General features: G+C 43.0%; 1 pseudogene; it reads right to left on the bottom strand.

Moving 5' to 3' along the window:
• Positions 1 to 8,126: 8,126 nt before the first annotated feature.
• Positions 8,127 to 9,591, bottom strand: LOC102243054 (annotated as a pseudogene).
• Between the last annotated feature and the right edge of the window lie 1,781 nt (positions 9,592 to 11,372).

Raw genomic sequence — 11,372 nt, 5'->3', positions numbered from 1 at the left:
TTTAAAATTATTTTTGCTTTTGAACTAGTTATTTGAAAACTAAGACCCATCTCACTTTTTCCTAATGACTGTGCGGTGACGTCAATGGCACGTTGCAGAGCAATGCGTGTTCACATTTTAGTTTTTTTCACTGCTGTTAGCCAATTTCTGAGTTGGAAGACGAAGTAGAGGTTATTTGGGTTTTCTCCTGCGCCTCTTGCTGCTTTTGGATTATGGATCCCAGTTTTCAGACTAAAAGGTATGAATCTCTCCAGTCATGTGCTAAGCCCATGTGCGTTAGGGTCAGCAATGAGTCTGCCTCTGCCAGCAACACAGACAAATCAACATTTAAACCTTTGGGAAGCCATTGAATATGTGATGTTCCCTTACTGATTTGATGATTCTTTTATTGCAGGATGGATGGGTAAAACACTAAGGAATACTTTCCAGCATGAAATATGGATGTCATCCAAGCCTTTGGAAAAGCTGACAGATCTTCCCCCTAGGAGTTGTTGGAACTTGTGAGCAAAGAAAGTGAGATGTGCAGAAGGTCCTACCACTAGCGGTAGTGGTTCAGAGCCTTTTCCTAATGTGCTCTCTGTTTCTTCAGCTGTAAAATCGGATCAATGCTAGGTGCTGGTATAGTTATGGGATTTCCCATTATGTGGCATTGTTTTACATTTCCAATCAAATACATATTGCCGGAGAATTGCCTTCCAAATTAATAATAATTAACTCCTAATTATGGAACCTTTACTGTATGCCAGGTACTGGACTAAGTTCTTTAAAATACAAAATCTCGTTTAATACTTACCCCCAAACTAAAGTATTATTATTATCTCTAATAATAAATTTATTTATATCTATTATTAAGTTATAAACAAGAAACTGAGGTTTAGAGAAAGTGAGTAACTTGCTCTATGTTAACAAAGCTTGGAAGAGCTAGTAGGCATCTGGCCCACATTTGTCTGATTCATTAACTTGGAATCTTACTATTGCTTTATCTTCTGCATTTCAAAAGAGAAAGAGAGAGAGGGAGAGGGGGAGGGAGAGGGAGAGAGAGAGAGAGAGAGAGAGAGAGAGAGAGAGAGAGAGAGACTTTCATTCTGGTGAGATGGGAATAAATTGTAGTGAATGGCCACAGTAGCTTCCTATCATGTCCAGTCACTGCTCCGCCCAGCCAAGGTCTTGCTCGGTGAAGCAGGTCCTGGCCTGATGCTGTGCTTATAATGCTTGCTTGGTATAGTAGGTGCCATTGGTGCCCCACCCAGACCATCTTTACCAGCCAGCACACCCATCTTGTAGCTGCTAACAACTCACAGCTGCCCCATTCTGGAGAATCTTCCCGTTACCCTCCCCACCCTGGGATCCTCATGTAGCCTACTAATAGACCCTGGCAGATGACCGGTGGGCACAGAGCAGCCCCTTCAGCTCAAGGTGGTGCAACTTGTGCTCCAGGGTGTCCCATGGGAACCATATGAAGCTGGGCTCCTGTTAAGACTGGATTCTTGCTTAGCTTCCCATCCCCAGACCTGTTCTTTCCCATACCCCCCCTGTCTGGAGAGCACAGCGATCATAAATCACTGGAGTAAGAATCCCCATTTAGGCTCTGCTAGAAAAACCTGAGCTAGTTCTGCATTTTTCAGTTTTTCTCTCATACTCTTTACTTCTTATTTAAGGAATTCGATGCCTCTGAAGCCTTCATTTAAATAGAATTTCTTTCTGAGCTTATTTATGTTGATTTTGTTTGGAACTAATCCCGGTTTCTGCCTTTTCCATGGCCCTGGGGTCATCTTAGTTTGAAGGTGTGCTCCCAGGAACATTTGCAGTAATCTAGGAGTCGCTGGGAAGAGGTTATTCCTGCTGTCTGAGTATGGACATAGACATAGAAAACGGCTTAATCAGATCTATTTGGGTCTCTGATTCTGCCATATGCTTACAAAAGTATTGAGATCTCTTCTCAGAGAACCCATCATACAGTTCCTATTTAGTGTACTGTGGTTGCTAAAGCTCCAGTTCCCTAGGGTTGCCAGGCATATGAAGGATAGTTGTTTTTCCCCATCTCACGGTGTCTGAATTGTCTTTTTTCTTTCCCTGGGGAAAGCACCTTCTGGTGGCTCTCTCTTTACCTGGCTGCACACTGGCTCCTCAGTCAGCCTCCAAGGAGACTGATAATTGCACCGAGGCACTGTGGAGAGGCTGTTATGCATTACCCTGAAGCAACAACACAGACAGCACTTCTTTGAGCTAAAGAAATTATAAATAAAATAAAAGTGCACTTTCCAAAGGGACCATTCTTATAATTTGAAAGAAAATTTTCTCTGAAAAAAAAAAATCCCCGCAGAATATTGGCTGTTGAGGGAAAGTATCTGTTTTGGGAAACTGCCAAACGGATTAGACATTTAGCTCCTAGCAGTTAATCATTGACAATTTCAAGTATAGGCAGATAAACAAGATCCACCACAAAGAGATAAGAAAGTTGGAGAGCAACATAGGAACATTTACAAGTTCAAAGTCTAGAGATTAAACTACCTGGCCAAAATGACCAATTTTATGGTTTCCATTTCCTCCACAGTGTGGGCCGTGGCTTGAGGCAATGTGAGGACAACAGGGAGAAGGCTTTCAGGATTCATCCTTGGATGGCACCAATCCTTACTAAGCTGTCAGGCCTTTTGACATTTATGATAGAACTCTGTGTCTTCTACAACTTTCTCCATGTATTTTTTTTACTCATTACTTATAATCTTTGATTACTTAATCTCATTAGCTTCACAGGTCTGTCCATTGATAAATATTTAATTATTTCCCCAATTTTCATAATCTTTCTTTTCCCGTTCACCATATTTCAGAACCTGAGAACCCTTTCTCATTTCACACAGCCAGATGAGATCCACAGGACTGGTAAAGTAACTGGTATAATTGTTATTTAGACTTCTGTGATTCGATAGCAAAATCTTAGGTATCATATGCATGTTTTCAGATATCCCTAGTCAGCCATTCTAGTTTTCTCGCCTCTTCTCAGACCATTCTTCTTCCAGACATTTCTCTCTGGATTGCCCATACCCTACCCAAGGTCTTGAAAAGAAATGAGCTCAAAGAAGGACTTCTTACACCTGAAAGTGACACCTCTAAGCTTTCTTTCAAATCATAACATCTGTTTGAAATACCCCCTCATCCAGGTGCTATTTTCCTGCTAATATCACTTTACCAAGTAATGTTCCCTTTCTTCATGCCAAATATATTCACTCCATGGTATATGTCTTTTTATGTATAAAGTCAGCCATTAGTAGACATTTTAAAATGACCAAATGAATCCTATGGAATACAAAGAACCATTTAGAGCTTATTAAACATTATTTGGAACATTCATAATCAATGTGCATTGAGCTAAGCAGAATAAAACTTTAAATGGCGACTAATTTTTCTGATTTCTCTGCCTCACAAAGCCATCGAGCTAATATCTCAAAGTCCGTATATTAATCTGTCTCTATTGAAAGGGCTTGTGCTCATTAGGCAATGTCTTCAATAATGTTGTCTTTTCTTTTTTTCTGATCCTGGAGAACAGTGATTGGCTGGGCCCAGTGCTGTCCTCCTACCAGGGAGGCAAGTGAAATGAGTCCTTAATATCCTAACACCACCTGTTTCTCAATCTTCCATTCACTCCCTCTCCCTTCTCCATGTTGGCTGGCATTCTCCTTGTTCTTGGTTAGCAGCTTAAATCTCCCTTTTGAGGATTACAAAAAGTAAGCTATCACTTTTCTCAGGAATGTAAAATAAATTCTTTGTGATTATAAAATTAGTAAATATTCATATAAACAAGTGTTTTTTGAAAATACAAAAAATTAAGTCAGAAGCTTTAAGTCCATTTGTAACTTTCTCTTTCAGAGATATGGGTCATAGCATTTTGGAGACTTGTTTTTTAAATTAAAAAGGTAAAGATAATTTTGTATATCACATCCACAATGTGCTATATTTTACTTAACACAAACTTGCAATCATTTCTCATGTCATTAAAGCTATGATTAAAGCACAATTTTAAAGGAGTCATCACATTGCATTCATGTGGTTTCATCATGATTTATTCTACTGTTCCCTTGGTATGGAGCATCAAGTCTCGTTTTTATGTAATATTGTAAGTAATACCATAATATACCTTTTGCCCACATATCTGTGGTGTTTTAATAAGGGATCATGAAAGACCCAAGGAAATGTCTCTTTAACACTAAGTTGCAGGAATTAGTTATAGGGAAGACTTATAATTTTTAGGGGAAAAGGGGATCTTGCTTGATTTGCTTGCTTACAAACTTAACTACCTTTGAATTTGGCCAAAGTCAGAAAGAGATGAAGCAACTGCCATTGACTTGTTACACATGCTTAGGTTATCACTGAGGTCAGTTGAATGTGAGGTGACAGTTGACCAGTTGTCCACTAGTAAATAAAAATCACACGTTCCTAGCTTCTTCTTCCCCACACATCACTCCAAAATGGATGTAAGGCTTGCCTTCCTGTGTGTGTTGATGTTGAGCGAGTGTTCCCTTTGTCTACTTTAGACATACATCATGTAGTCAATAACTGTGTGTTGAAGGAAGAGCTAAATCATGAACTAAGTGTTCTGCAAAGAGAGACATTTTTGAGGCAGAAGTGACACCTTCATCCTCTCCCAGCCCATCCTTCTGTTTGTATTTCAGAGGACTGCAGGTTTGGGTCATTTTGTGTGTGTGTGTGTGTGTGTGTGCTTTCCCCTCCCCATAGCTTTCCAAAGAAGGACCCTGACTCCCTCTAGTGGATGTCAGCACTAGGCAAATAGGCGAATTCTGCTGGGCAAGGTCCTCAAGCCAAGAATCCGTGTCCTTAAATGCCCTCCTGAAATAATGGGAGCTGTGTTTCCGAAGGCAACTCATCCAACTGTGGAGAAGTGATTGTCTCTAACAGGCCATCTGTGTCTGCTGCTGCCACAAGACAAGACATCAGGGAATATATTTTTTTTTCCTTCAGGGAAGTGTCCCAGGCTTTTTTTCTTTTAATTAATTCAGTAATCTACTGAGTTGTGTTTTTTTTCACCAGTGTTAGCAACTTGTCATGCTGTGTCATGGGCAAAAGGTATTGCTAATATGAGCAGAGTCCAGAATAAAGCAGCAGGGAACCTGAGAAAGTCATACAAACTATTGGAAAAAGTCACAAAATTACTTTGTTTTGCTCTTTTTGTAAATGTAAAAGTTTAGGAACATTGAGGAAAAATAAGAGATTATTACAAGAGTTACTGACAAATTACTTATTAGGGGCTCCAAAGTCTTGATGGCATTCTTTTTCATAGGTTATCCAATTACCTCAGATAGCCACATTGCTATTTTAAGAATAAATTGAGAAGCTTTCATACAAGAATCGTCTAATTCTTGATTGATCTTGTTATGTGCGTATATAAAGAAGTCTATAGCCAGCTGAGGTGACCTGGTTCCTGACAGAGTACCCACCTACCTACTTCCTCCCAGCTTCTTACCAGCTACGTACCTCCCTCCCTACTTCTTACCTCTCTACCTCCTGTCTACCCACCTGCCTACCTCCTACCTACCTACCACCTAACACCCTCCCACCAATCTACCTACCTATCTACTACCTATCTACCTAAGGCAAGCTGCTCAAATACTCAGGTCTAGATTTTCTTATTTGTAAAATTAGAGGATTGAATCAGATGACTTGTAAGCAGCTCTTCCTATATTAAGTTGGCATGAAAACAGCATTTAGCCTCTTCTCAGTGAGCAACCTAAAGGAGGATTCCCTTCCTCTGTCATCCACCATCACTGTTTGCTAGTGATCTAAGGAGAGTTCCAACAACAAAGCAGGAGACATTTTCTTTTTCTAAATTCTAGCTGAAGTGTCCCCTAAATGTTCCATTGCTGTTACAAACAGGGCATCTGAGCATCTCAATCTGTACTTGCTGGAGAACAGATAGCCTTCTAGTATTCAGTGTGCAGTGGGGGAGAAAATGTCCCCATTTTGTGGGAATCTCAAGAATGAGCCTGCTGTACTGGAATTCTTTGCCGCTTATTTAAACTGAGATCAGAGTGAACACCATAGCTCTGACCTGTGCAAATACAATAAGCACTTCAGCCCAGAAACAGTTTTGCCTCTTTTATTAGGTTGGGCTTTCATATGTGTTTGAAGAGGAGCTATTTATGGGCTTGCAAACAAAGTGCTGGAGGAAAGGAATTTAAAGGATGTCCTTGAGCAAATTCAGGGGGGTTATTTCAAGAGGCTAAATTGCACATTAACCCTTCACCTTCGGGCACACATAACCTCCATGCTGCCTGGGAGAGATGGTCATCCAGGGGCCAGGTGGAGACATACTCTGTGACCTTGAGAAAGTCACTTCCTTAGTGTGCTGGCTCTTGCTTCGGAAAATAAGAAGGCTAATGGTGACCTCCTGACCAACACGGAAGGAAAACAAACTCAAGATGGGAAAGTCTGTTGTGGGTGAAGTAGGGGTCCATTGATGCTGACTATCTTATTTTCAGCTTGTTCATGGCTCGGTGTTTTCTGACCTTGGTCATGGCAGTCCTGTAGAAAGAATGCATGACCTTTATTTTTTTTTTTAAAGTAGCTTACTCTTGCTCTGATGTGCCCAATGTAATGTAAAACGATAGCTGTATATTACATCATAAAATCAATCTGTTGGACAAAAAATGCAATTAGCCAGGATGGCGTTTATTTGAATGCTGACAGAACCAGTTTTCTGCCTCTTTAGGTAAAGACAATGGACACTGACTTAACAATGTCATCTTGTTTTCAGTTTTTTCTTCTGCTGATCACAGTTTAGTCCTTTGACAACTCTTAAAAGGAAATCAATCTTTTCTTTGGTCGCTTGGTTACCTTTTTCATCGTGTGATGAGTGAGGTGGTTGAACTTCCTGTTAGAACAGGGCAGTACTGTGTTTCCCAAAATACTTGCACGTGATGTTAATAGATGATACTCTAGAAAAAGGTTTGGTGATCAAATGACTTTAGTTAGCATTTCTCAGAGTGAACAAAGCGATCTCTGTTCTCTGTGGAACCTCAGTTGACCCTGCTGCTGTGCCATCCCATGACTGGTGATAGAAGGAATTAGAGCATCCTTGTGCCCCTGGCGCACGTAGATGTAGACGTGGAGTAAAGTGGCTGATCTGTTGCTAGGGAGTATGTGTCCTGATCAAATGATTGAAGAATGCTGCATTCAGAGGTGCCGGCACCCACTTATGCTTTATCTCCTGCACTCTCCCAGGCTGCCTGGTGTACATTCTGCTGCCACCAAGTGGCCCTGTGCTAAAGAAGACCCTGCTCCGCCTCTCCTCCAGCTGAGGCTCTCCCCAAAGAACAATGAAGCTGCCCATCCAGAGCCTGTGGTCCCTCTCCTTCCAAGACCAGTGGTTCTCAGAATGTGGTTTCCAAAACATCAGCATCACATCCCATAGGAGTTTGTTAGAAATGCAAAGTCTTGGACTCTAACTTAGAACAACTGAATCAAAACCTCTGAGGGATATGACCAGCAATCCGTGTTTTAACAGCCCTCTCGATGATGCTGAGGACGGCTTGAGTTTCAGAACGGCTGTCCTCATCTAGACCAGGTTCCAGGGTGCCTGAAACCCAGAGATTCCTGCTCCAGTGGCTCTGAGCTCATCCCCAGGGCTTGCACAGGCCCCTTTCCTGGGTCTGAGGACTGATGTACTTCCAGTGGCCCATAGCAGCTCTTGGAGGAAGTTGGGAGGTAGAGCTTGGTGAGCTGCATTGTTCAAAATTATACTTCAAATATCTATGCCATTATCAAGCACATTTTTCAAAGAGTGAGGATAAAACATTTTTAAACAGTTTGTTAACTCATCAGAGAAATGAACAATTTGGGTCTGTACAAAGCATTGTGGTTTGTTTTTTAAAAAATATGTTTTTTATTGATTTTAGAGAGAGAGGAAGGAAAAGGAGGACGAGAAAGAGAGAGAGAAACATGGATCTGAAAGAGAAACATTGATCAGTTGTGCCCTGATCTGGAATCAAAAGAGTGACCCCTTTTGGTACATAGGATGGTGCTCACACAACTGAGCCACAGTGGCCAGGGCCAAAGAATAGTGTTTTAAAGCATAGGTCTGTAATTTGCAACGTTTAAAATAGATTAGCTTCCCTGTAAAAGCAGCACCGTTGTGACATTTTAACCTTAGTATTCCTCTCCTTCTTCCTCACCCTCTCCTTCAACAGAATCCACACCAACCTCCTCATAATCCTTTTCAAGGGCAGCCATGTCCCTACAGGCCTCAGAAAACTCTCCTTCCCCCATGCCCTCGCCCATGTGCCAGGGGACACAGGCATTTTGGCACACCTCAGGGCAAACTCGTGGTCCAGGCGAGCCCAGGCCTCAGCTCCAGCTGTGGTGTTGCCCAGGATGCACACAGCTCACTGTACTTTGGCCAGGTCTCTACCAGGTACTACAGTGGGAGGCTGGTAATTAGTGCCAACTTTGAAGCCAATAGGGTACAAGTCCACAAACTGGATGCTGCACTTAGTCTTGATAGTGGCAATGGCAGCACTGACATCTCTGGGAACCATGTCACCAGGCTACAATAGGCAGCAAACCCGGTATTTACTGTGGCGAGCAGCACATTTTACCACCTGGTTGGCTAGCTCACAGCACTCATTGGTGATCTCTGCTACAGAAAGCTGTTCATGGTGGGCTTTCTCAGCAGAGATGACAGGGGAACATGTAGCAGAGAGAAGTGGATGCGGGGATAAGGCACCAGGTTGGTCTGGGATTCAGTCAGATTAGCATTCAAGGCTCCATCAAACCTGAGGGAAGCAGTGATGGAGGACACAATTTGACCTATTAACCTATTCAGAGTAGTGTAGGGTGAGTACTTAATATTGAGGTTTCTACAACAGATGTCATAGATGGCCTTGTTGTCAACCATGAAGGAACAATCAGAATGCTCCAGGGTGGTGAGGATGGAGTTTTAGGGCTCAACTACAGCTTTCAAAACCTGCAGGGCTGGGTAAGTGGAGAACTCCAGCTTGGGCTTCGTGTCATGGAGACATTCCATCAGCCAGGAGGTGAGCCCAGAACCAGTTCCCCAACCAAAGCTGTGGAAAACCAAGAAGCCGTGAAGACCTGTGTACGGGGCAGCCGGTTTCTGAATTCAGTTCAAGATGAGGCCAGTGATCTCCTCGCTGATGGGTAGTGTCCATGGGCATAGTTATTGGCAGCATCTTCCTTGCCTGTGATCAGCTGCTCAGGGTGGAAGAGCTGGCGGTAGGTACCAGTGTGAACTTCATCAATGACTCTGGGTTCCAGGTCTACAGACACTGCCCTGGGCACCTGTTGCCAGCACCTGTCTCACTGAAGAAGGTGTTAAAGGAGTCATTTCCCTTTCAGTGGTCTTGTCACTTGGCATCTGGCCATCGGGCTGGATGTCATGTTACAGGCAGTAGAGTCATTTCCCTTTCAGTGGTCTTGTCACTTGGCATCTGTCATGTTCCAGGCTTCCAGGAGGCATTGCCAATCTGGACACCAGCCTGGCCAACATGGATGGAGGTGCACTCACGCATGGTTGCTGTTTTGCGGCTGCCAAGAGGGTGGCGGAGAGGAAGCGGAGAGACTGTTGTTTCATACAGCACGGCTCTTAGGCAGTTGATGTAAGAGAATCTGATTTAAAAGTTTAAATATTTAAACATATAGTAGGCAGTCCTCCATTTTTACTTTTATCCTGGTCTCTGAAAACATTAGGAGTAGGCCTGCTGTGAAACATTTTTATTCTTTCATTTATGCATTCATATATTATTTGATGTCTCTCTCTTTATTGGTATTCTCTATTTTCATCATGCCTTTCTTTTTTTACTTTTTTAATCATGGCTTCCTTTTGTACTTTCAACAGATTTATTCTGGCAAGTTTGAAGTTGTTTTCTGTTATTCCTACCATCTGTTTGCTCTCACAGGCTGTGTCCACTATCTGTCCAGCATATGAGTAATACTTTTCTATTTCTTTGTATGTCTTGTAATTTTTTGTTGGAAACTGGATATACTTCTTCCCTCCCCCACCCAGAGCTTGTTATTATTATTTGCTTGTTTTGTTTTTTAGTGACTGGTTGGATTATTTAGAAGTCTCACCCCCCTTCTTCCTACCTCCACCTTCTTACTTCCCCCTCCACCAAAATATAAACACAATGTTAAGCTTCTGATGTTGCTCCTCAGGGAAGCACAGCTCTGGGTTTGCCCACAGTCACCTGGGATGACAGTGGATTGAGTAGGGCTTTAGTCTTCTTTTTCCCTGACCACTTCCAGCTGTTAGACTTCACTGTTGCTGGCTGAGTAATTGCTCTATTGTTTTCCACAATATCCTAGAGACATAAAGTGCTCTATAGAAAAATCCAATTACATTCAGGTTCCCTTGAAGGAAAAGTTCCTGTGGTCACTGTTTAATCTTTCTTCTGACCCTATGAGGAGTCTGCCCACATCTACTACCTCAGCTGTCTTCAGAAAATTAGTCAGCCTACAGTTTAACCTCTATCTTCACCAAATCCACAAACCTCCTCCTAATTTCCCAACCACAACATCCACTGTTCTTGAGCACTCCCTTAGGCTTAAAATTCTCTACACTCTGTTGCAAATGAAGCTACTAGTTCATTTGGGAAGATATTAGGAGCTGTTTTATGACCTGTTTGTCCCCAGACAAAATCTCTGAGCCAGGGCTCTGGAGCTGGGAGTAGGAACAATACACCCTTTTTCATGAATGGGACCCTCTATTTTGGGAGTTGAGCACTGGGTGGATGGGGTGGTGGGGTTGAGGGGGTTAAGGAGCAGTAGTCTGAGGTGTTCTTAGAGTGCCTCTCCTAGCGTGGGACCACTGCCTCACAAGCCAGGCTAGGAGTGATGGAGGACCTAGTATTCTCAGAAGTATTGTAGTGAAGGTAAAGCCTGCCTTCCACAGGTAGCTTAAGGGAGCTCCAGTCTCTCCAATGCCCTTGCCTGCAACTTGGCCTCAGCAACAGGAAGTTGAGGCAGAATGAGAAATGTTGATGTCCTGCTCCTCCTAGGAAACAAGCCCTCCAATTTGGAGCTGGGGGAGAGGAAGCCCTGTGTTCTTGGCTTCCCAGTGTGGAGGAGAGTCCCTGCCTTGCTGAATTGCGAGGGGGCAGGCAGGGAGTGGCCTTGGCTAAAATATTACAGACTCCCTTTTCTTATGGAATTTTTATAGAATTTTCTTACATAGACTAGAGGCCCAGTGCACAAAAATTTGTGCACTGGCAGGGGAGGGGGGGTGGGGGGTGTCCCTCAGCCCCACTTGTGCCCTCTCACAGTCTGGGACCCCTCGGGAGATAACCACCTGCTGGCTTAGGCCTGTTCCTCTGGTGGCAGATGGCAGGCCCGATCCCTCGGTGCCT

The sequence above is a fragment of the Myotis brandtii genome, unplaced genomic scaffold (assembly GCF_000412655.1).
Source record: "Myotis brandtii unplaced genomic scaffold, ASM41265v1 scaffold215, whole genome shotgun sequence".
NCBI classification, from domain to species: domain Eukaryota; kingdom Metazoa; phylum Chordata; class Mammalia; order Chiroptera; family Vespertilionidae; genus Myotis; species Myotis brandtii.
The sequence above is the reverse complement of the archived record's forward strand: the minus strand, read 5'-3'. Positions and strand labels throughout refer to the sequence as shown.